Genomic DNA, 24,318 nt, shown 5'->3' on the forward strand with positions numbered 1-24,318 from the left:
TTTCCCCTTTTGCCCTTTGCCTCACTTTCACCTCTTTGCTTTTCTCAGCCTTTCATACATCCAGCCCCCATCACCTCATTCCCCCAGGTCCTTGTTACTGGCAGGCTTAGGATGGCCGAGACGGATGAGGTGTCGACCAAAACTCTGACCCAAAGGCAGCCACAAAGAGCGGCACTGACGGCCAACATCCTGCCGGGCTGTCAGGTCTGACCAAAGTCTTTGACAGTAACAGCTGCAGCCCCTTTGCTTGAGAGTAAGCAACATTGCTCTTGTGCTCTGATAAGCTTTGTACAAGCTGGAAAATATGAAAAACAATCATAGGGTTTGGAAAAAGGTTCTTTGAACATAAAATGGGAGCACTGACCCTACGCTAAATGGTTGGATGTGACTGCTCTAATCTAATCGAATAGCACAGACTTACCGCTAAGACTGTCTTACTCTTATGATATAAAAATAATACGTTGCACACATCTCATTGTCATGATGCGTCACAGTCAAAATGTTCTGACTGCACGCTTCACAGGTTTACCTTTTCATGAATTGGAATGCGAACAATTACTTTGAGAAATCAATGCTCTCTTTGAGAATTCTGGGCTTTGGACACATTCGGAGTGATAGATTAAAAGCCTTTATGTGAAAGTTTTAGGACGAGCGATCTCTACTTTATAATTTAGATTGTCAAACCTCTTCCTCCCTGTTTGCCTAAATCAATTCACAGCATTTTTACCCACCTCGATATTTTATACAGCGCCTTGATACAAACATAAATAAAATCAATGTTCCATTTTCCACTGAAGTGCTTTTGGAGGGCTGCATTTTATTGCTAATTAGTGGTAGCAAAGAAGAAGAAAAAAACAATTCAGAGTGAAAAGGGAGGAAAAAAACAGTGTTGCCAACCCTTCTCCTAGAATCATGATGTTTAACCTCCCTAGAAACCGCTAGCTCTGAACAGCTATTGATTTGCTAATTGCCTTCACTTTCAATTCCATTGTTCCTTAAGGTGGTATTTAACCCCTGTGACATGCTGTATTCACTAAGGAAAAAAACACTCAACATCTTGGCCTCCAAGGACCATGGTATTCAGATCAAATCAGACTGCAGTTTCAATACTAAGTTGATATAATGTGTGTGTTTCTGTTTTTGTCTTGTAGTTAATTTTAACTATGAACACCTGGAGATGGAAAAAATAGGATAGTAGGATTGATGTAGCCTGAATTCTGGCTAAATTGATCAGACCCACATTATGCATGGTTGTTTAATGGTCGTCACCAAACAGCTTCTAGGTACAGGGTACACAACATCTGGTGATTAGATGGCGTTATATATTATCAGATCAAAACAAGCCATCAATTCCATCCATTTACTTGCTTATACAGTTTGGGGTCATGGAGTTGCTCGAGCCTGTCACAGTTGACAAAGTGATTCACTGGTGACCTATCCAGGGTATATTGGACAGTTTAGTTATTCAGTTATTTTATCATTTATTTTTACTGTTTTGAATATTGAAAACATGGCCACCCCTAGTTCACTCTTGGCTGTCACATGCCAGACGCAGACATGCTCCAGCTTTACCAAACTAAACTTTAAGCATAACAAGAAAGAATTGTACTTGACTACCATGTTATAAAGCGTAAGGCTAATGTGTCAGACTGAGGCTCCCGATGTGTGTTAAGATCAAGGGAAGTTTAGCTTTGTGCTACTCGCACAAAAATAACTGCTGAGTGTTTTTGGAGACCCATAAATATGTGGCCAGTAGGAAAATAAGAAGGTCAACTAATCAGTAAGCAGGATTTTCAGATTTCATCATTTCTATGATTTCATTAACTCTCTGTCCATCTATTAGTCCTATGGCTGAAATGCGATTGTCCAGGTTCAAGTCCCACCTGTGGCCCTTTCCTTTACGCTGTCCTCTGCACTGTCTCTCTTCCTGTCTACCCTTCACAGCTAAACTGTCAATAAAGTTAAGTTAATAAATATTAAAATGCAAAGTGGTGTATAAACATAAAGAGTGAATAGCGGAGAGAGAAGACGAAACACCGATGAAACACAGTGCATCATGGGAAGCCCCGAGCAGCCTAGAGCTATTGCAGTGTAACTAACGGATGAATCAGTGTTGCTCTAACTATAAACTTTATCAAAAAGGAAAGTTTTAAGCCTAATCTTAAAGGACAGAGGGAGTCTGTCTCTTGAATCTAAACTGGCCGCTGGTTCCACAGAAGAGGGACCTGAAAACTGGGCAGCAAGATAATAATGAATCAAATTCGGACAGACTAGTAATAAATGCATGAACTCACTTTTCAGCATCACTCTGAGAAAGGACGTTTCTAATTTTAGAGATATCGCACAAATGCAGAAAAACAATCCTACATATTTGTATAACATTGAAGGTAAGTTCAGTAAGAATCAAGTTTCTAAGATTTTTTAGGGCCAAGTACAATTACCTGAGTTTTATTTGAATTTAGAAACAGGAAATTAGTGGCCATCCAGGTCTTCATGTCTTTGAGACTGCAGTTTAACTAATTGCTGTGTGGCATCTGGCTTCATCCACATTTTATGGCAGCATCTCAGCAGATATGGTTTCATGACAGAGAAGACTATTTTTCAATATTTTCAGTTTGTGCAAATCTGCTTTTATTTGCTGCACCCTGTGAGAATAAGCATCACTTCATTTCTTTGCCTGGACTTTGTTGGTAATCTCACCATACAAAAACAAAAAAAAAATGTCACTTCACATATGGTCTAAAATATGTCCAAAGTATGCAAAAGCATTCCCTAGTCATTTCAAATCCGGCTGTTCTGTGCTCACAGGACAATTTATTAAGTACACCTTATTAGTACTGAATTGGATCCCTTTTTGCCTTCAGAGCTGACTTAATTCTTTGTGACACAGACTCAACAAGGTGCTGGAAACATTCCTCAGACACTTCAGCTCATGAAATGATATAATTAGATTAGATTAGATTAGATTAGATTAGATAGAACTTTATTAATCCCTCGGGTGGGTTCCTCTGGGAAATTCGATTTCCAAAAAAGCACAGCACCGACAGAAGTTACAGAGTTACAGAATATTATATATATATATATATATATATATATATATATGTATATATATATATATATATATATATATATATATACACACACACACACACACATATATATAAATACAGAGACAATATAAATAAAATATACGAAGGGGATAAATAGAATAAATAGGAATAAAAATAAAAATAAAAATAAAATTACACAGTCACTGCAGATTTGTCAGCTGCACATCCATGATGCGAATCTCCCGTTCCACCACATCCCAAAGGTGCTCTATGGGATTGAGATCTGGTGGCCGTGGAGACCATTTGACTACAGCAGTCCCACTGTCACATTGAGAAAACCTGTTTGAAATGATCTGAGCTTTGTGACATATCTCATTAGGCTACTGGAAGCAGCTATCGAAAGATGGATACACCTTGGTCATAAAGTGATGGACATGGTCAGAAGCAATAGTCATGTTGATTGTGACCAGTCAATTTCCATGCCACACTGAAACCAATTTAAATGACTTCATTCCTCTAATCTTGTGTTCGTTTCAACTGCTGCTGCTGCCATCTGATTGGCTGATTGGACGTGCGTAAACACTGTCATTAAGCAAGTGTACTTCACAAAGAGTGAGTGTATACCTTGCTGTTTTTACGTTGTCTTCTTCTACCAGATACAGTAGTATCTGTACAATAGCTAGGTTAAGAGAAATGAAAAAGAACTTCCCAAATGTAATTATTTTATTTAGTTCCACTAAATAAATCCCGAGTCACCATTTATGGATCTATGTCCACCTATTTCACTGCAAATGTGATTTAAGAATGGAAAAGGTCAAAACTGTAAATTGATTTTAGAGAGATATAGAGTACCAAAGGAAGAATCACACATGGCCAGGCTAAGATTTTCAGTACTTAAATTACAAAAACAAAAAGTGGTTTAATATTATTTTACTTTAACCTTCTTTCCTCGGTGTTCTAGATTCATTCTGAATGAGGAAAACTACCATAAGAAACTCAGGGTGATGAAAGCGTGGGGAGGCGTATGTCTCCAGATAAAATTAAGATTGATTATATTACAACAATTCATTTAGAGGCTAAGACTTAATCAATAGTAACTGTTTAGTACAAGGCTTTATTAGCCTCCTGGACATTCAGTGCCTTTCCCAGCACATCATTATGTTTGAGGGCCCCCTGATCGTACTTTACATTTAGGTCACACTGGAACATCATTAAATGTGAAAAATCTGTACGCTCAAGATGAAGGTGCAGACAGTCACTTGATTGAAGTCACACAGAGTGTGTGGTCTTTAATGATTGTAATCATTTGCCTTCTGATGACTTCTTGTTCACTTTTTACACATTAGATTTTTTTTTATAACAAAATAGCTATCATCAAACTTTGTTTGATCTACATTATATCAGTGGCCATACTGACATTGAATAAGTAGGTCATTTATTGGCCAACTTTCTACTGTTCCCATTTAATGCCTAATAGTACAGTCACACCAGGAAAACTGGTTGTCGACTGCGGCACAACTAAAATTGTTGCAACCATGTGTGGTGGCGTTGAAAGCAGGGACCAGGTTTGTGACTATTCACACTCAGTTTCTTCAATCTTTGGATCAAGATGGCAATTGCATGCAATCTGTTTATGATAATATGACAATTAACTTTGATAAATCATGATTCTGTTGCCATCTACATACAATGAAATTCATATTAAACAGAATTTCACATTAATTGCTTACATTCAGAGTCCAGCCAGAACCTCATTGATCTGAATCAGAAATTCCTCCACATAAATTCATAATTCTTTTTTATAAAGGAACATACAGTAACCAGAATGCAATCAGATGTCAACCAGTAGAGTCCTATATTTAAAGAGAAACAAGAGAAATGAGTTGCATTCACTGCCACAGACTGAATCAGACTGATTGCTACATGTGCTAAATTAGATGGCGATTATTTGGAAACGTCCACCAGTCAGTCTGAGTTGTTTAGAGAGACAGGTCGCCTCCCACTAGGTACCCTGCAAAGTCAAAAGTAGTCACCCAGAGGTTGAGGTTTTTGCATTCCAGTTGACTGACATAAATTCTTGCAACTGATTGTTGAAGGAAAAAAATTAATGCAATCACCGAGGAACCACTAATTTTTGCTGGTCTCGAGGAGATTCTCGCCCAGTTTCTGCTGTAATTTGAATGAGCTTTTTATTCAACAGTACTACAGTCACTCTTCCAAGTGGCACTCTTCTGGTCCTAATATGACTTCAAGAGAAGTAGGTAGGTAAAGTCATTCATCTGACTTCTGATGAATGAAGGTTTGATAATAAATAACTAATAATTGGCCTGTACTTGTATAGCGCTTTACTCAGTCCCTAAGAACCCCAAAGCGCTTTACACTACATTCAGCTCAATGCAGCAGCTACGTTGTAGCCACAGCTGCCCTGGGGTGCACTGACAGAGGCGAGGCTGCTGGACACTGGCACCACTGGGCCCTCTGACCACCACCAGTAGGCAACGGGTGAAGTGTCTTGACCAAGGACACAACGACCGAGACTGTCGGAGCTGGGGCAAAACCCACAACCTTCCGATTACAAGACGAAATGCCAACTCTTGATCAAGAGTTGTAAATCATCATCAAAAAGAGTAATAAATCATTTTTAACTAATCTAGGTCCACAAAAATTACCAGTTACACTTAATACCCTATACAAACCTCATGTTGGCAAAAAATGTATAAACAACATGTAAAAGTGTAGCATCAGCCACTATTTCTTTATTTTCATTGATCAAAATATTAGAGGCACATCAAGAAAAGGCAATTCGTGTTCGTTTTGATACGCAAGTTGATGTTTTGAGATACGAGTCAAACAACTGCCACTGCTGCTATACTCTCTACAAAATGCCTTGTGTCGATGAATTATTGAACCAACTTGATCAGATGCTTTATCGTGTCTTGTGATACAACATATATTGTCTTTCCAGCACGAGGGTAAAACTACCAGTATTCTCACATCTGTCCATAGCCACTTGTTTCAGTTTTACACAAAATTTTTGTGACTAGATGCAGCTTTCTTCTCTTCAATGTCCTTAAACTTATCACCCATGGAGAGAAGTTTGCCTGAAAAAAAGGGATGGAAGCCCAGATGTCCCAGTTTTACACTGGAACTTGAATGCATTGGTGGATCTGTACAAAGCTGGGAGTGTTAAATTTGTCTCAAAACCCCACGTAGGCATGTTAATGATGCTGATGATCAGGGCCTATCTGGTGATATAGGCACCAGATAGGCCCTGATCATGTGATTAACATTTTGTAAGTGAACAAGAGGGATATTTGTAGTTTTAGACATTTTTATGCATAAAAAAAGGTTTTTGACTCAATATGTAACAAAGTAACAAAAAATAATTTCCCCCAGGGATCAATAAAGTATTCTGATTCTGATTCTGATGATCAGATTCGTGAGCTGAACCTAATAAATTTTGCCTAAATGATCAGTATTTAATTGCATTTGTAAAATATTGTTACGTGAGGTCAGATTGCTTTGTATTCATGTGTGGACTGAAGCAGGTGCTCATGAGTAGTAAAAGTTACACACAAATTGTTGTACACATTTGTAAATTATACTTAACGCTTGTCGATCACATTGTACCATTTGCAATCCTTTTGAGGCAAATAATCACCACACTGTGTTTATGTGCTAAAAGAGAAATGATTAACTTCTGATTAAAACAGATTCTTTAGTAACTAACTAATCTACACAAGCCATTTTGTAGATGGTATAGAAGCTATGGTAGTTGTTTGACTTAAAACAACAACTTTAATCTCAGTGTTTTAACTTAATTGTCAAAGTTTTTTCTTGAAATTGTAAATAGAGTTTAATCTAAAAAAATGTCACTTTATTCTCAAAATGAATAAAACACTATTTTTACTTAATGTCGCCCTAATACTCCCTCATATTTGTGCCATCAATAGTTGGGAAGTCTTTTGCCAACTCCCTCAGTTGTTGTTCCGACTCCAGAAGACATTCCACTTAGTTTTCCCCAATATTTTGTAATTAGTACTAGATAATGCAATATTGGTTATATCAACCGTCTTTGTAGCTACTTTGCTAATATTGTAAAATCCATGGTAATATTTAAATAATCTCAGTAATGTTGATAACTATTCAATAATGATTCAGTGTTTATATTAGATTCACCATAGTTCGGTGAAAGGTAATAGATTATTTTTTAGCTACAGCTAGCCCCCATTTGCTAACTATGTTGATAGCATTGAATTTGCTACCAGGGGTTACCTCCAAAATTATAGCTGTGCTCTACTTTTCTTCCATCTTCATCCGCTTTATCCGAGGCCGGGTCGCGGGGGCAGCAGCCTAAGCAAAGAGGCCCAGACCTCCCTCTCCCCAGCCACCTCCTCCAGCTTATCCGGGGGAATACCAAGGCGTTCCCAGGCCAGCCGAGAGATATAATCTCTCCAGCGTGTCCTGGGTCTGCCCCGGGGCCTCCTCCCGGTGGGACATGCCTGGAACACCTCACCCAGGAGGCACCCAGGGGGCATCCTTGTCAGATGCCCGAACCACCTCAGCTGGCTCCTTTCGATGTGGAGCAGCAGCTGCTCTACTCTGAGCCCCTCCCGGATGGCCGAACTTCTCACCCTATCTCTAAGGGAGAGGCCAGCCACCCTTCGGAGGAAGCTCATTTCTGCCGCTTGTATCTGCGATCTCGTTCTTTCGGTCACTACCCACAGCTCGTGGCCATAGGTGAGGGTGGGGACGTAGCTCGACCGGTAAATTGAGAGCTTCGCTTTTACACTCAGCTCCCTTTTCACCACGACGGACCGGTGCAGCGTCCGCATTACTGCAGCTGCAGCCCCAATCCGTCTGTCGATCTCCGGCTCCCTTCTCCCATCACTCGCGAACAAGACCCCGAGATACTTGAATTCCTCCACTTGGGGCAGGAACTCATCCCCGACCCGGAGTGGGCACTCCACCCTTTTCCGGCTGAGAACCATGGCCTCAGATTTGGAGGTGCTGATCCTCATTCCCGCTGCTTCACACTCGGCTGCGAACCGTTCCAGTGCGAGCTGGAGGCCCTCACCCGATGAAGCCAACAGAACCACATCATCCGCAAAAATCAGAGATGAGATTCTGAGGCCACCAAAGCGAAAGCCCTCCGCCACTTGGCTGCGCCTAGAAATCCTGTCCATAAAAATTATGAACAGAACCGGAGACAAAGGGCAGCCCTGGTGGAGCCCATCACCCACCGGGAACGAGTCCGACTTATTGCCGGCAATGCGAACCAAGCTCTTGCAACGATTGTATAGGGATCGAATGATGGCCTGTAGCAATGGGCCAGACACCCCATACTCCCGCAACACCTCCCACAGGACACCCTGAGGGACACGGTCGAATGCCTTCTCCAAGTCCACAAAACACATGTAGACTGGTTGGGCAAACTCCCATGCACCCTCAAGTATCCTCGAGAGGATAAAGAGCTGGTTCAGTGTTCCACGACCAGGACAAAAACCGCATTGTTCCTTCTGTATCCGAGGTTCGACTAGCGGACGAACTCTCCTTTCCAGCACCCTGGCATAGACTTTCCCAGGGAGGCTGAGGAGTGTGATCCCCCTGTAGTTGGAACACACCCTCCGGTCCCCCTTCTTAAAGATGGGGACCACCACCCCGGTCTGCCATTCCACGGGTACTGCCCCTGTTCTCCACGCAACATTGCAGAGGCGTGTCAACCAGGACAGCCCTACAACGTCCAGAGCCTTCAGGAACTCGGGGCGAACCTCATCAACATCAGGGACTCTGCCACCAAGGAGTTGTTTAACTGCCTCAGTGACCTCGGAAATTGGCGGGTCATTCCCCTCATCCCCAGACTCTGCTTCCTCCTCGGAAGATGTGTCAGTGGGATTAAGGAGTATTCCTTCCACCGCCTGACAATTTTCTCAGTCGACGTCAGCAGCGCTCCGCCAGCACTATACACAGTGCAGGTAGAGCACCGCTTTCCCCTCCTGAGACGCCTGACGGTTTGCCAGAATCTCTTCGAGGCAGTCCGAAAGTCTTTTTCCATGGCCTCTCCGAACTCCTCCCACACCCGAGTTTTTGCTTCAGCCACTGCCCGAGCCGCATTCCGCTTGGCCTGTCGATACCTGTCGGCTGCCTCCGGAGTCCCACAGGTTAACCAAGCCTGATAGGACTCCTTCTTCAGCCTGGTGGCTCCCTTCACCTCTGGTGTCCACCATTTGGTTCGGGGATTACCACCACGGCAGGCAACAACCACCTTGCGGCCGCAGCTCAATGCGGCAGCTTTGGCAATGGAGACGCTGAACATGGTCCATTCGGACTCAATGTCCCCAGTCTCCCTCGGAATGCTGTTGAAGCTCTGCCGGAGGTGTGCGTTGAAGATCTCGTGGACTGGGGCCTCTGCTAGACGTTCCCAGCACACCCTCACTACGCGTTTAGGTGCACCAGGTCTGTCCAGCGTCCTCCCCCGCCACCTGATCCAACTCACCACCAGGTGGTGATCAGTTGACAGCTCAGCCCCTCTCTTTACCCGAGTGTCCAGAACATATGGTCGCAGGTCTGCTGATACGATTACAAAATCGATCATCGACCTACGGCCTAGAGCGTCCTGGTGCCACGTGCACTTATGGACACTCTTATGTTCGAACGGGGTGTTCATTATGGCCAAACTGTGATTAGCACAGAAGTCCAATAACAAAGCACCGCTCGGGTTCAGATCTACTTTTCTTAACAAAATAAAACACATATACATGCAGTGCATTCATATTTGTGTATATTATCATTCGATGCTGCCTAACTAACTTCTAACATCTAATTCTGTTTACCTTGACATACTTTATTGTAACACCTAAAACAATCGCATTTGTCATGTTATCAGTGTTTGTCTGCTGGCAACTGAAAGAGCATTTAGAACCAGAAATGTCCAATGATATACTTAAAAAGCAGAAAGGCATAGCTGTAAAATATTTTTTATACACTTCATCAGTTTCTGTTTGTTTGTTTTGTTTTGTTAAAAATCATGTGCAGGTATTGTTCTGCTGGTCTTAAATGTCAGCAGTGTATCTACAGTAATTTTCTTTTAAAATCTCTCACAAAGTTATTATGTATAAGATGTCCAGATTTTCTACTTGTCACTAATGTAAAGACTGTTTCTACTTAAAGAACAGTTTTCTTAATTTCCCGTTAATTTTCTACAACTGTATGGAACTATCCCCCCCGCCACCTCCAGCTGTTGGTTTACTGTGACCTCACAAGAAGTGGCAGTGGGTAGGAACTTAAAAAGCAGGGCATCATATTGAAATCACAGACTGTTCCCTCAACCAGGCCTGTGTTCGATGCTTTGGCTCTTCTTCCCCCAGTGGCCTGTGTAGATATCTCATGCATGAACCTCACAGCGACCCAACAGCGCAGCAGCTAAAGGCATCACTCACAGCTTGTGTGTGTGTGTTCTCATGAGAGAAAGCACAGGCCTGCTGCTCTGATCCTGTTGGCTTGAGATGGATCTGGAGCCTCATGCTACAGCTGGCTCACTGGCAAGCTGTCTACTGCCAACTGTGTGCATGTCTGTGGGTGATCCGAGCTGCTTCACATCTAGACAAAAAAGAAGAACACACACACAAACACACACCTACCACTGTACCAATGAGTGTGTTTTCACTGCATGCACACTTGCTCAAAAGACAAAAACCACCAACCACTAGCAGCGTGAGGGATTTATTTCAATATCAAATATTCAGGGCATCAAACATTAAAGGTCTGTCATCGGAGGGAAACTCCACAGCAGCAATGCACAGTAGTATAAACTCTCTGCTAAACATGTATTTTTCTGACTTGTGAATCAAAACACTGCGTGATCACACAATGAGGTCTAGCAGAATTAAAAGGTAATTATGTAATAAATGCTGATGGACTGTATCTAAAAAGATATTCTTATACCTTTAATTAAGCATTAAAAGCTGCATTTCACAGATATGTGCATTAAGAACAGAGACAGAGTAGTTTGCAAGCTGTGCTGAATGTTTAACCATGACAGTGAAATATGTCTATGAAGGTTCTCAGTCATCCAGGTCATCGTAGTCTAAGGAGCTTGGAAAGAAAAGCGTCTGGACTTTAAATTGCTTGAAGACGTTTCACCTCTCATCCAAGAAGCTTCCTCAGTTATAAGAGTAATTGGTGGCAAGATCCAGATTTAAGCCCTATGGGAGTGTCCCTAGGGGTGCCATGGAGCCCCTATCGATCCTCTACCTAATCACTTGAGGCAGGGTGCGAAAACGGGTGTGGGTCACAATCAGCTAGGGTTTCAGGTTAACCCCTGTGAAACCTAGCCCCACCCTATCGTGTGATTTCCTGAGGTCAAATGTCCCAGGATGTGAGTGGGTGTTAAGGTGACTCGGAAGGAATCTCAAAACTGGATTATAGATGGCAGACAGTTGGTGTCGTAAACCACCGCCTCTGTTCACAGTGGACATAGATGGCTTCTTTCACTGCTCTTTCAAACCATGACAGTGAAACAAAGTTTACTGAGCTAAAGGCTGATATCTGCATGACACCATTGCCTAGGTCATCTGCTAGCTTGCCACACTGTAAAGTACTGGGACTCTATAGAAAGAACACCATGTCAGTTTTAAATTAAATCTTGGGTAACGACAAGTGTGGTGCACAGAAGTCCTTTTGGGGAAACATTTCTTTTTTAAATTCATTTTTAAGCACTAATTGAATATTTTGAATGTATCTGATAACAGAGCTGATGTGATAATGAAGTATTGTATGACCAATACTGAATGTATACTATGGATGTAAAAGTCTGTTAATCATTAGTTTCATAAATGTTCATAGTTCCCACCCTAGCACCCCTGTTTTACTAATATTTCTGTTCATATTTTCATTAATATCCTCTTGTTTTCTTTTGTTGTGAGGGGTTTTAGTACTGTTATTATTACTAATGATTGTTGTTGGTATTATTTCTGTTATTGCTTTGTTATTATTATCATTTTTGCTGTTATTATTATTATTGTTGTTGTGATTTATTGATATCTCACGTATCCACATAAGGAACACTCACATAAACACACAATGTGTTTATACACATGCAACTCATCCACAATTTTATCCACACAGTCATTCATCCACTCTCTTCGGTTTAGCCAATATAATTCTGCAAATATACAAAACATGTTGTTTTTTCCCCAAATTTTTTAAATGTGTTCTTTGACTTGATTTAGAATTTTTTTTCTTGTTTTTTTGTTTGTTTGTTTTGGTGCATCATTACTTATTTTGTCTTCTTGTTTGTTAAACATATATTGATCAGTAGTAAGTAGTGTATTTTTTAGTTATTGAAAAAATGTTTAATGTTTAATTCATTTAACAAGATCATTTTAATACACACATATAATGCAGTATGTGTATTTTTATTTTGGCCAAGACACACGAGACCGAAGCAGAATTTCTAACATACACTCGGCCCTTCTTTTAGATTGCACTGAAGGCACTTTTGACAGTCCATTCATTTGCAAGAATGCTGCCAATACACCAGAGTCATTTTCATGATTTTTTCAAGAGGGGCTGTCAAGAACAAGGCAGGAGGTGCCCACGGGAAGTCGGTAATAAATGCACTGTTTGAAACTGGCCGTGCACAAGAGCATGAAAATAGTTTTGTATTGAATGAATGCTTTGCGAAGTGACCTTAGACCTTTCACTTAAGTAAGAGCCAAACTTCCTACGGAAGTAATAGTTAAAAAAGCAAATTAGTATTTAAGATAAAGTAATTATATAAAATGCTTCTTTTCAGAATCATATACATTTATTGCCTGATTGTAATACATGGAAATATATGACACTTTAATTTTGTTTTTGTATGCTCTTGGAGTTTCGTTGCATTGTTTCTGAAGTTGTGTGAGCCCTTAGTCTGATTTCTGGAGCCTAGATTTTAGTTTAGGTCTTTTTGTTTTCCAGTAGTCAGGGTTTTATGTCTTGAGAGTTTTGAGTTTTATGTTTGATTATTTATTGTTCCTAGTTTTCTACCCATTTCTAGCTGTTTTGACTTCTGCTTATTTTCTGGATCATTCCAGGTTCCTTTTGAGTTCTGTACATTTCAAGTCCCATATGTACCTATTTTAATCAGGTGTTAATATATACACACCTAATTAAAAAAGAACAATAAAGTTTTTCTCAGCTTTTGTCAGGAAACTCTTTAGGTCTTTAGGACCCCCAGTCTTTTGTTGCCATTACATTTGAAATCTAGTTTCTGTTAGTACATTTAGAGGGGTAACAGTCATGTTTCAAAGGGGGCTGGACACACCAATCCATCCATTTACTTCCGCTTATCCCTTTTCATGGTCGTGGGGGGTGCTGGAGCCTATCCCAGCTGTCATAGGGCGAGAGGCAGGGTACACCGTGGACAGGTCACCAGTCTGTCGCAGGGCTAACACACAGAGACAAGCATTCATACCTATGGGTAATTCACTTTGAACAATTCCCCACTAACTGCATGTCTTTGGACTGTGGGAGGAAGCCGGAGTACCCGGGGAGAACCCACGCAAACACAGGGAGAACATGCAAACTCCACACAGAAAGACCCCGGCCTGATGGTGGAATTGAACTCTTGCTGTGCGGCAACAGTGCTAACCACTGTGCCACCATACTGCCAAATAAATATATTATGTCTGTTGCCTTATCAGACACTGATACACAATCACCAAAAAAAAGGTAAAAAGATGGGATTATTGTTTATCATTATGAAGTTTTTAATTCAAAAACAATTTTCATAAGCTCAAGTATGCAGTGGGGCAAAAAAGTATTTAGTCAGCCACCGATTGTGCAAGTTCCCCCACTTAAAATGATGACAGAGGTCAGTAATTTGCACCAGAGGTACACTTCAACTGTGAGAGACAGAATGTGAAAAAAAAATCCATGAATTCACATGGTAGGATTTGTAAAGAATTTATTCGTAAATCAGGGTGGAAAATAAGTATTTGGTCACCTCAAACAAGGAAAATCTCTGGCTCTCACAGACCTGTAACGTCTTCTGTAAGAAGCTTTTCTGCCCCCCACTCGTTACCTGTATGAATGGCACCTGTTTGAACTTATCATCTGTATAAAAGACACCTGTCCACAGCCTCAAACAGTCAGACTCCAAACTCCGCCATGGCCAAGACCAAAGAGCTTTCGAAGGACACCAGGAAAAGTATTGTAGACCTGCACCAGACTGGGAAGAGTGAATCTACAATAGGCAAGCAGCTTGGTGTGAAAAAATCAACTGTGGGAGCAATCATCAGAAAATGGAAGACATACAAGACCACTGATAATCTCCCTCGATCTGGGGCTCCACGCAAGATCTCATCCCGTGGGGTCAAAATGATCATGAGAACGGTGAGCAAAGATCCCAGAACCACACGGAGGGACCTGGTGAATGACCTGCAGAGAGCTGGGACCAAAGTAACAAAGGTCACCATCAGTAACACACTACAACGGCAGGGAATCAAATCCCGCAGTGCCAGACGTGTTCCGCTGCTGAAGCCAGTGCATGTCCAGGCCCGTCTGAAGTTTGCCAGAGAGCACATGGATGATACAGCAGAGGATTGGGAGAATGTCATGTGGTCAGATGAAACCAAAGTAGAACGTTTTGGTATAAACTCAACTCGTCGTGTTTGGAGGAAGAAGAATACTGAGTTGCATCCCAAGAACACCATACCTACTGTGAAGCATGGGGGTGGAAACATCATGCTATGGGGCTGTTTTTCTGCCAAGGGGACAGGACGACTGATCCGTGTTAAGGACAGAATGAATGGGGCCATGTATCGTGAGATTTTGAGCCAAAACCTCCTTCCATCAGTGAGAACTTTGAAGATGAAACGAGGCTGGGTCTTCCAACATGACAATGATCCAAAACACACCGCCCGGGCAACAAAGGAGTGGCTCCCTAAGAAGCATTTGAAAGTCCTGGAGTGGCCTAGCCAGTCTCCAGACCTCAACCCCATAGAAAATCTGTGGCTGACTAAATACTTTTTTGCCCCACTGTAGGTTAGGGTCAATAATGAGAAATGTCATTCTGAGCTCGTTGGCTATCTTCATTGGTTTGCTGACCAATTTTAAGAAGCTGAAATGCAAAGCTGAGATGAGGAACAAGGGAACATTATACCTGTGCAGTGTAAGTATTTGGCTAAAAGTTCAGAACATAACTGTGTAAGCACATCTTAACAGCTGCTAGCACTGTTCTTTGTAAACTATGTATTGTTCTTTTTTTCACAAAGTTCCCTTTTCAGTTCTCAAACACAAATATTAGCCTCAATTACAAATAAAACAAATAATCCCTAAATGATTAATACAATTATTATCATTTAGGGATTATTGATTAAATAAATTATTATAATATAAATATAATTAGCTAGCTAGCAAAGCCAACAAATGTTAGACAGATTTCAGTGCATTAGAAATCATTTAATCATTTGATTTTACAAGCTTGGAGCTGCCTCCCTCCACATTGAGCATGATGTGTGTGTGTGTTTGTATAGGCAGGCAATGTGGTCTTGCAAGCATTTCAACCAACTGAAATCATTAAAAAAAAAAACACTCCCAGGCAGCCCCAGTGTGCCATTCTTTCACACGTCATGCCATAATCAGGGTGAAGGCCCAGGAGGAACCCTGTTGATCTGTAACCCCGGTTATTCCAGTCAGACCTTCACCCACCTCCCACTAGCATTCAACTGGAAACCTCAATGCACCGGTGTAATTATGGCCAAACAAGTCCCATACGTACGCACAGGACCAACACACACAGACACAAATGAGCACACACACACACACACACACACACACACACACACACACACACACACACACACCCAAGATTAGATGAACACAAGCTCACAGATGCACGCATATTAACACATCACACTCCTTCAAACATATAAAAGGCTCACACACAGACAAACACTACAGTTTGTATGGATGAACACACAAACACCCACCACCCCACCCAGTTGAAGGGTGTAATGGTATGCTAATCAATGCAAAGCCCTTGATGTAGGGGAGCAGATGGCCTGAGGATGAGCGGCACAGGGCTGACAGGTACATCCCGCCTCTACTTTGTACATTTTCTCTCTTTGTTTCCCTCAATTCTGTTTTTCTTCCTTTGTCACACTCTTCACCCCCCACTCCCCACCCCCCCCCATCCCCTGGTCTGCACTGCATTTTCTCTCTCTGCCAATATTTCCCTCCTCTAATCTTGCTATTTCGCCCTCTTTCATCACTATGCCTTTTCACTTGACTTTTTCTTTCGTCGTTCCACAGAGTTGATATGAATAATCAACAGCCGTGCGGAGAGCGGCTGAAATGCTGCTTTGCTTCTGAAGTAGTAAACAGTAAAATGATGTCTGATGTCTTGAGGGCAGCTCTTTGGAAATCCAAACTATGAACCAAGAAATGGAAGTTTTAAAAAAAAAGGAAATAAATTACCTTTTCATTTAAGAAAAAAAAAAGAAGTCAAATGTCAACCACCTACTTTTAATGACACTGACACATTTCAACTTTTCCATCAGCTTGTTGAGTTAAATTAAATGTAAATGCATGAAGTTTCCACTGAAACAGCACGACTTCCACGCGTGCGTAGGCGTTGTGATGGAATGCCTGACATTTATCAGCTTTTCAATATTACATAATAAGTTGTTAAAAAGAAAAAAAGATGAGCTATTTTATAGCAACCATAGGACTAATGTAATATAATAAAAGCTGACATCAGTTCGTCGTCGAAGCACAATGCAGACATCACTCTCTCGCTTCGTGTGCAAACAAAGTTTGCGCATGGAACACTTTCCCACAATTTAATGCCCTTTAAAGCCATCACATCTCATATTAGTATCTTTCATTAAGCTATTCAATTTAAAAGAGCTTGATCCACTGTGGAAACACAGATCAGACACTTAACATGTCTGAATCATTTTCTCCCTGCACTAAAATGAAATTGAAGTGACTTCTATGCTGAAACCCAGTGAATCAGTGGCAACTGACGTATGAATCAGAGGCAACGGTGAAAAGAGTGAGTCAACTGATCATTTACATTTGACACCTACAAAATTTTTATGTTTTATGGCCCCTGGTCAATTAAAAAAAGGCTCAATGCAGAAGAATCTGCAGATCCCACACGCGGTATGCAGACAAGGACAAAATAAAATGGGATGCATCATTACAGGCCAGCACTGTCCAAACATTCAGTAACACTCTGTGCTTTCATGAAGAGCCAGTGCTGCATAATGCAATTAACTATTCACAACAGTGATGCAATAATTTACAATAAGCTCTGAATGTTGCATTACAAAACTTAAAAACGGCAAACGACGACATAAACATGAGAAAAATGAAGAATTTCACACCAAACGTTTCAGAACCTTAAAAAGTGTTAAAAAGCAACAATCTAATACATTCCTATTAAAAGGTACTGAGGTCAAGATCAGAGCCTTCAATCTGACATTATATAACATGACAGTTTATTTAGATTTAAGTAATTCTTTCGTTACTACCTGATCTTCACTATTGTAATGTGTACTAATTAGTAGTAATCCAATTATATACATTTTGTGTGTAATAAAAGTAATTTCATGACTAATATATAGTTAGGTTAATTATCCCTGACGAGGTTCACCTGAAGAACTCAGATTTAGGGCATCAAAATGTTACCAGTTTTCTTGAATAGCTCCTTTAGTCAACAACAGCAAGGAATAGTTGCAGATAACTATAGCAACAGTGACTCGGCTGACCCGATAATCAACTTTCAGGTAAGTCTTTAATTCAAAAGCTGTAGGGGCTTAGAGCATAGTTCCAGGATGTACAGGTATTCGTCAAGTAAAGGGGCTGTTTTCCTCTCTTTCCACAGGGCTAGGAGTTCCAGTACTTTAGCCTCTGGAGCAGGTACATAATTCAGCAAGCAGTGTGAGAGTGGGGCAGGCAGTTTTGCAGGCAAGTACGAGGCAGGTTTTCCAGCAGGGTCCCTGAAGTGAAGGAGGAAACATGTAGGTAAGTAGTCAACTTCTTTAGGTCAAGGTCAAGGTCAGATTTATTTATATAGCACATTTCCAACAGCCGATGCTGCACAAAGTGCTTAACAATAACAAAAAAATTAAAAACTACAGTGTAATACAATAATAACAATAGAAACAATAAAATAGAAAAATTGAAACAATACTAACTAATTCAGATAAATCCAAAATGCTTGGGTCATAATGTGTTAAAAGCCAGAGCGTAAAAGTGTGTCTTTAGTAAAGATTTAAATTGCTCAAGAGTTTGAGCAGATCTAATATTAAAGGGGAGACTATTCCAAAGTCTGGGACCTGCCACAGAGAAGGATCTATCACCACGAGATTTGAGGTTAGTCCGTGGAATGGACAACAATAGTTTTGAACTAGATCTCGTGGGTTTTCCTGGAGCATAGGCAGAGAGGAGCTCTGACAAGTAGGGGGGGGCTCGGGCATTGAGTGACTTAAAAACAAAAAGTAAGAGTTTAAATTGGATCCTGTAGGGGACAGGGAGCCAGTGTAAAGAGGCTAAAATTGGGGTTATATGCTCTCTCCGTTTGGTACCGGTTAGCAGGCGAGCAGCAGCATTTTGAACCATCTGAAGGCGATGGATGGTGGCATGATCTAGGCCATAATACAATGAATTGCAGTAGTCCAATCTGCAAGTAAGAAAAAGATGGATGATACGCTCGAAGACGTCAGCCGGAAGGTATGGCTTTATCCTGGCTAGCTGTCTTAGCTGAAAAAAACAGGACTGAACTACTGCACTCACCTGCTTATTCAGTTTAAAAGAACCATCAATGTAAACTCCGAGGTTTTTTACATGTGTTTTACAATACGAGGAGAGGGTACCCAACGTGCTGTCGATATGATTGAAATTGCCAAAAATGACAACCTCAGTTTTGTTTTCGTTTAGCTGTAAAAAATTTAATGATAACCACTGTTTAACGTCGTCAAGGCAGCGTAATAAGAGCTGCGGTTGATCTGATCCTGATTTTAAAGGTAGATAAATCTGTAGATCATCCGCAAAGCAATGAAATGAAATGCTGTACCGCGAGAAGATGGAGCCCAATGGCAGCAAATAGAGTGCGAAGAGGGCGGGACCCAAAATAGAGCCTTGAGGAACGCCGTATTTAAGAGGAGCTAATTTGGAGTTGTGGGGGCCCATATTGACATAAAAGAACCTTTCTGTCAAGTAGGAGCGAAACCACTGAAGGGCAGATCCTTTTAGGCCAGCATGCGATTCTAGCCGTGATAACAGGATGTCGTGGTCAACCGTGTCAAAAGCTGCTGACAAGTCCAACAGTAAAAGGGCAGCAGAGCTGCCAGAATCCATAGTTAAGAGAATATCGTTAAAAATCCTTTAAGTTGCTTGAAGACGTTTCACCTCTTATCCGAGAAGCTTCTTCAGTTCTAAGGTCAAATGGTGGAGAGTCCCAGATACTGTATAAACCTAGAGGGAGTATCCCCCCACAGAGGGACAAAAGGACCCCCTGATGATCCTCTAATCACCTGAGCCAAGGTGTGAAACTGGGTGTGGGTCCCAATCAGCCAGAGTTTCGGGTGTGTTCATTGTGAAACCTGGCCCTACCTTATCATGCGAATTCCCGAGGTCAGATGGCCCAGGATGTGAGTGGGCGTTAAGGCGTCTGGGGAGGGAACTCAAAACTGGTTTATAGATGGCAGAGAGTTGGTGTCGTAAACCACCGTCTCTGTTCAAAGATGGTCGCTCACAGTGGACTTAGATGGCTTCTTTCATTCCTCTTTCAAACCATCTGTCCTCTCTGTCCAAAATGTGAACATTGGCATCCTCGAAAGAGTGTCCTTTATCCTTAAGATGCAGATGGACTGCTGAGTCTTGTCCTGTGGAGGTGGCTCTTCTGTGTTGTGCCATGCGTTTGTGAAGTGGCTGTTTGGTCTCTCCAATGTAGAGGTCTGGGCATTCCTCGCTGCACTGTACAGCATACACCACATTGTTAAGTCTGTGTTTTGGAGTTTTGTCTTTGTCTTGTCTTTTGTCTTTCCAAAACACATGATGAAATTGCAGATGCACAATGGGACTCCTGTGGAGTGATCTAAAAATAGCAGCGGCACCAGAAGGGGTCCAGAGGTGAACAATTACACGACTTTGAAGGGGAGCTTGACTAATGTGATTACACCTTAGGGAACCCGAGCAGCCCTGAGTGATTATAACTGTACTAGTGGAGGGTGTTCCAGGGAGCCGATTGGTTCTAACTTCTAGACATGCATTTTTAAAGGGTTCAGTTGTTCCAGCCACTCTCTGTTCTTTTTGATCAGGTTAGTTTAGCTTGTCCAACATTAGTTTTCTTTTTTTTTTTTGCTATCAGTTTCTTCTTAACTTAAATAAACGGAAGTAAAGTGTTCAGCTGCATGTCCAGTGAGAGGTGTAGAGAGTGGTTGGGATCCATTAATTATCCATGGCCATCCACTACAGCCAATTATTTGGATAAGTTCTGCATCAGCTGATTGAGGAATCCAAACAGCAAGTTGATGGATTCAAAAAACAACAACAGTTACTGACATGAGTATCAGTCAGTATCTCAGACATGTTTCTTTGCAGGAATCCGGGATTACACCGCTTTTGAATCACAGCTAGTGGAATCCCATACATTTATTCTCACTAGTCAGATTAACATCCACGTCCATCTGAAAATTCCTGAAGCTAGCTCACAGCGTGATGTCTGCGTCACACTGTGCACCACACCGTGAAGCACTTCTAATTGCACTCACTCTGTTCTGTATCATTAACATTGTTCATATTATTGTCCAAACACCTCACATTCCCCATGATGATGACTGGAATGGCTCCAGCAGTAACACCCTGTCATTTCATCTATGGGTGTAACAACTCAGAGTTAGGTGCTGGGTTACATATTTGTTTTGGGCCTTTCGTTGACGCCTACTCACGCAAACATGCTATCTGAGACTCTCTCTCTCTCTTAATCACACACACACACACATAGTGTAAGTGCGAAGTATTAAAAATTTAACAATAAACAGTTATGTCAATAGCATCATTCCAACTTTTGATCTGTACCATTGACAGAAGTAAGAGATTAGGAGAACAGACATTTATTTAACCATATGCTATAACCCAGTGGTTCCCAAAGTTTTTTTGCTAGACCCCCCTTTGTTTTACAAGAAAAATGCCCCCCCCCCTGCAGAATTGCAGATAGAGACAAAATACTGTTACTGTTAATCTGACTATCTTCAGGTTTTACACGCTTATATATACACACACAGTTACTGTCCCTCCATTTACAAAGGCAGAGGCGTCATGGTGTAATTATTTTACGCGTAGTTGTTTTTTTCCTGTGTAATAATATTCAACATTGCTATCAATACATTTTTCAAAAAATGCCTCTCTGTACAAAATGGGTTCAAAAACATAAACTGCTGTGAGATACTGTTTGTCCGTTGTAACTGCTCCTGAAGGTTTTTCATGTTCGAAGTAGAATAAAGGGCCATGCTCCAACTGATGTTCAGCCAGTATTTTAATCTTCTTTTCACCAGCAAACACCGTGAAAAACTATGGTGAAATGATCAATGAAAAACACGGATATTACATCAGCAGAACAAAAATTACAACTCAAATAAAACATACACACAAAGTAAATGCACCAACATACCGTGTGCGCCTTTCTACTGAACATTCATGAGCAATTGTAGTCCATATCGTCTATATTTCCACCCTTTGCACAGGCTAGCATTCTCTTTCTGGCTCGAGCCTTCAGTCTCTGGTGACACGTGCGCTTAATTGAGCCTCACCCCAAAGCATGCGCACCACAAAGCGCCACACTCAGGCCCACCAGTAGGTGGCGACAACACAACATGAATCCAGATTAAACACCAAATTTTGAACATTGCAATCACATAATAATTACATTTCAATGCGACGGCTACACTGCCACCAAAATTACAAAGGATTTCTATTTACATGTGTTAAACAAAATTAAATCCTGTAATTTTTAATAAATTGACAATCAAACATCAACTTATGTTACAAAAAAAACACTTCTTAAATAAACTTATAGATCACATATTATGTTTGTGTTCTTAACCCTTGTACTACTTCACTTCTACTTGTAGTTTAGACCCTTTAACTAGTACCACTAGTTTCTGAACTGGTCTCTCAAGAAAAGAGACTTGTTTCAAACGTTCACCTTTCTTTCCCAGATCCTTTTGCCCTATTTGGATCTTAACCGTCCGCACTAAACCATCATCATCTTCATTGGCTTCAACCACCCTTGCCAATTTCCACTCATTTCTTGGAATATTGTCCTCCTTTAAAATCACTACATCTCCAACCTGTACATTTTGTTTAGGAGTATGCCATCGTTGTCTTAAACTAATGCTGGTTAGGTATTCCTTGCGCCACCTGCTCCAGAACAACTCTGTTAAATATTGCACCCTCCGCCACCTCTTCCTGGCGTACAAATCTTCTCTTACAAATCTACCAGGAGGCGGAAGTGGCACAGACTCTTTCATTGTGAGCAAATGATTAGGCGTCAAAGGCTCAGCACTGTTGGGGTCGTTGATTGTATCAGTAGTGAGTGGACGATGGTTCAAAATTGACATGGCCTCATAGAAGAAAGTTCTCAATGAGGTGTCATCCAACCTCCCTGTGGCTTGGGCTAGGACAGAACTCATGACATTCCTAACAGTGCGGATCTGTCGTTCCCAAATGCCTCCTCTGTGACTAGCTTCAGGAACATTCATTTGAAAGTCACACTGGTTTTTAGCTAGATAAGTAGAAATCATCTCCTTGTCTAATTCCAACAGACCCTTCTTGAACTCGTTCTTAGCTCCGACAAAATTTGTCCCTTGGTCAGAACGAATCTGTCTGACTGTGCCTCTGATTGCTATGAAGCATCTTAAAGCGTTTATAAATGCGTCAGTGGAGAGATCCTCCAACATCTCAATGTGCGCGGCTCTCGAGCTTAAACACGTAAACAATAGGCCATACCTCTTCCATTCCTTTCGACCTTGTTTCGTGTAGAAGGGACCGAAAACATCAACTCCAGTGTAGGTGAATGGGGGCGAAGGATCCACTCTGTCAAATGGCAAGTCAGCCATGCGTTGTTCTTCAGCTGGCCCATGCACTTTTCTACAATTGACACACCCTTTAATGTATTTGGCCACTACCTTACTGCCACCTATGATCCAATAGCCACTTTCCCTGAGTTTGTTCAGAGTTTGGCCTCGGCCTTGGTGTTGCGTTTTCTTGTGACAGTGGTCAAGAACGAGTTGTGTGACAATGCCTTCCTTTGGAAGGATTACTGGATGATTCAATGCAAATGATGCTGAGGATTTTCTCAACCTTCCTCCAACCCTAAGCAGGTTGTCTACCAAAATAGGATCAAGTTGATACATTTTATGAGTTTTTGGTAGTCCAGCTGAGTTTTGACTGAACCATTTGAGCTCTTCTTTAAAGGCTTCCCTCTGTGCTGCCTGGAGGAGTACAAAAGCAGCCATTTGTCTTTCTTTTACACTAATGGGTCCTGAGTTATCTCTCCTTGCAAGTCTTTTAATTCTTGCCACAACGTTAAGAGCTGTATCCCAATTGGAAAATCTTGAGAACCTCTCAAGAAAGCTGTTTTCTTCAAGGGCATTTGTTTTCAGGACCTTTACTTCTGGGTCCCCAACAAGAAGATCAGGGGAATGTTGGTTTGTGACAATTTCCCTTTCCCATAGGAATTTAGGTCCAGTGAGCCAATTCGAGCTTAGCAGATCTGCCACCTTGAGGCCCCTAGACGCGTGATCAGCTGGATTTTGATCAGATTCAATGTAAAACCATTGCTTCGGATCAGTAGAGTCTCTTATTTTCTGAACTTGATTTGCCACAAAGACATGAAAGCGACGAGCATCATTTTTTATGTATCCAAGCGTCACTTTAGAATCTGTCCAGAAAAACTCCTCGTCAATTTTCCGCTCGAGCTCTGACCTGAGGAAGTTAGCTCAAGGCGTGGGATAGTGATTATTCTTGTGGGTGCCACTCTGGCTTTACCCATGACCAGTGCACAATGCACGTTCTTATCAGCAACAATCCTGATGTATGAACATTGTCCATAGCCACTGCTGCTGGCATCCGAAAAATGATGCAGCTCAATTTTTTTGACCTTGCCGAAGTTCTCAGGAACAAGGCATCTTGGTATTTCAATCCTTTTTAGATTCTCCAAGTCACCGAGCCATGCTTTCCATTTGGTCTCTAGTGCCGGAGGAATAGGATCATC

Source organism: Copadichromis virginalis, linkage group LG20 (assembly GCF_057382275.1).
Source record: "Copadichromis virginalis isolate Kocher_CV1m ecotype Utaka linkage group LG20, C_Virginalis_male_GT1.1, whole genome shotgun sequence".
NCBI lineage: Eukaryota > Metazoa > Chordata > Actinopteri > Cichliformes > Cichlidae > Copadichromis > Copadichromis virginalis.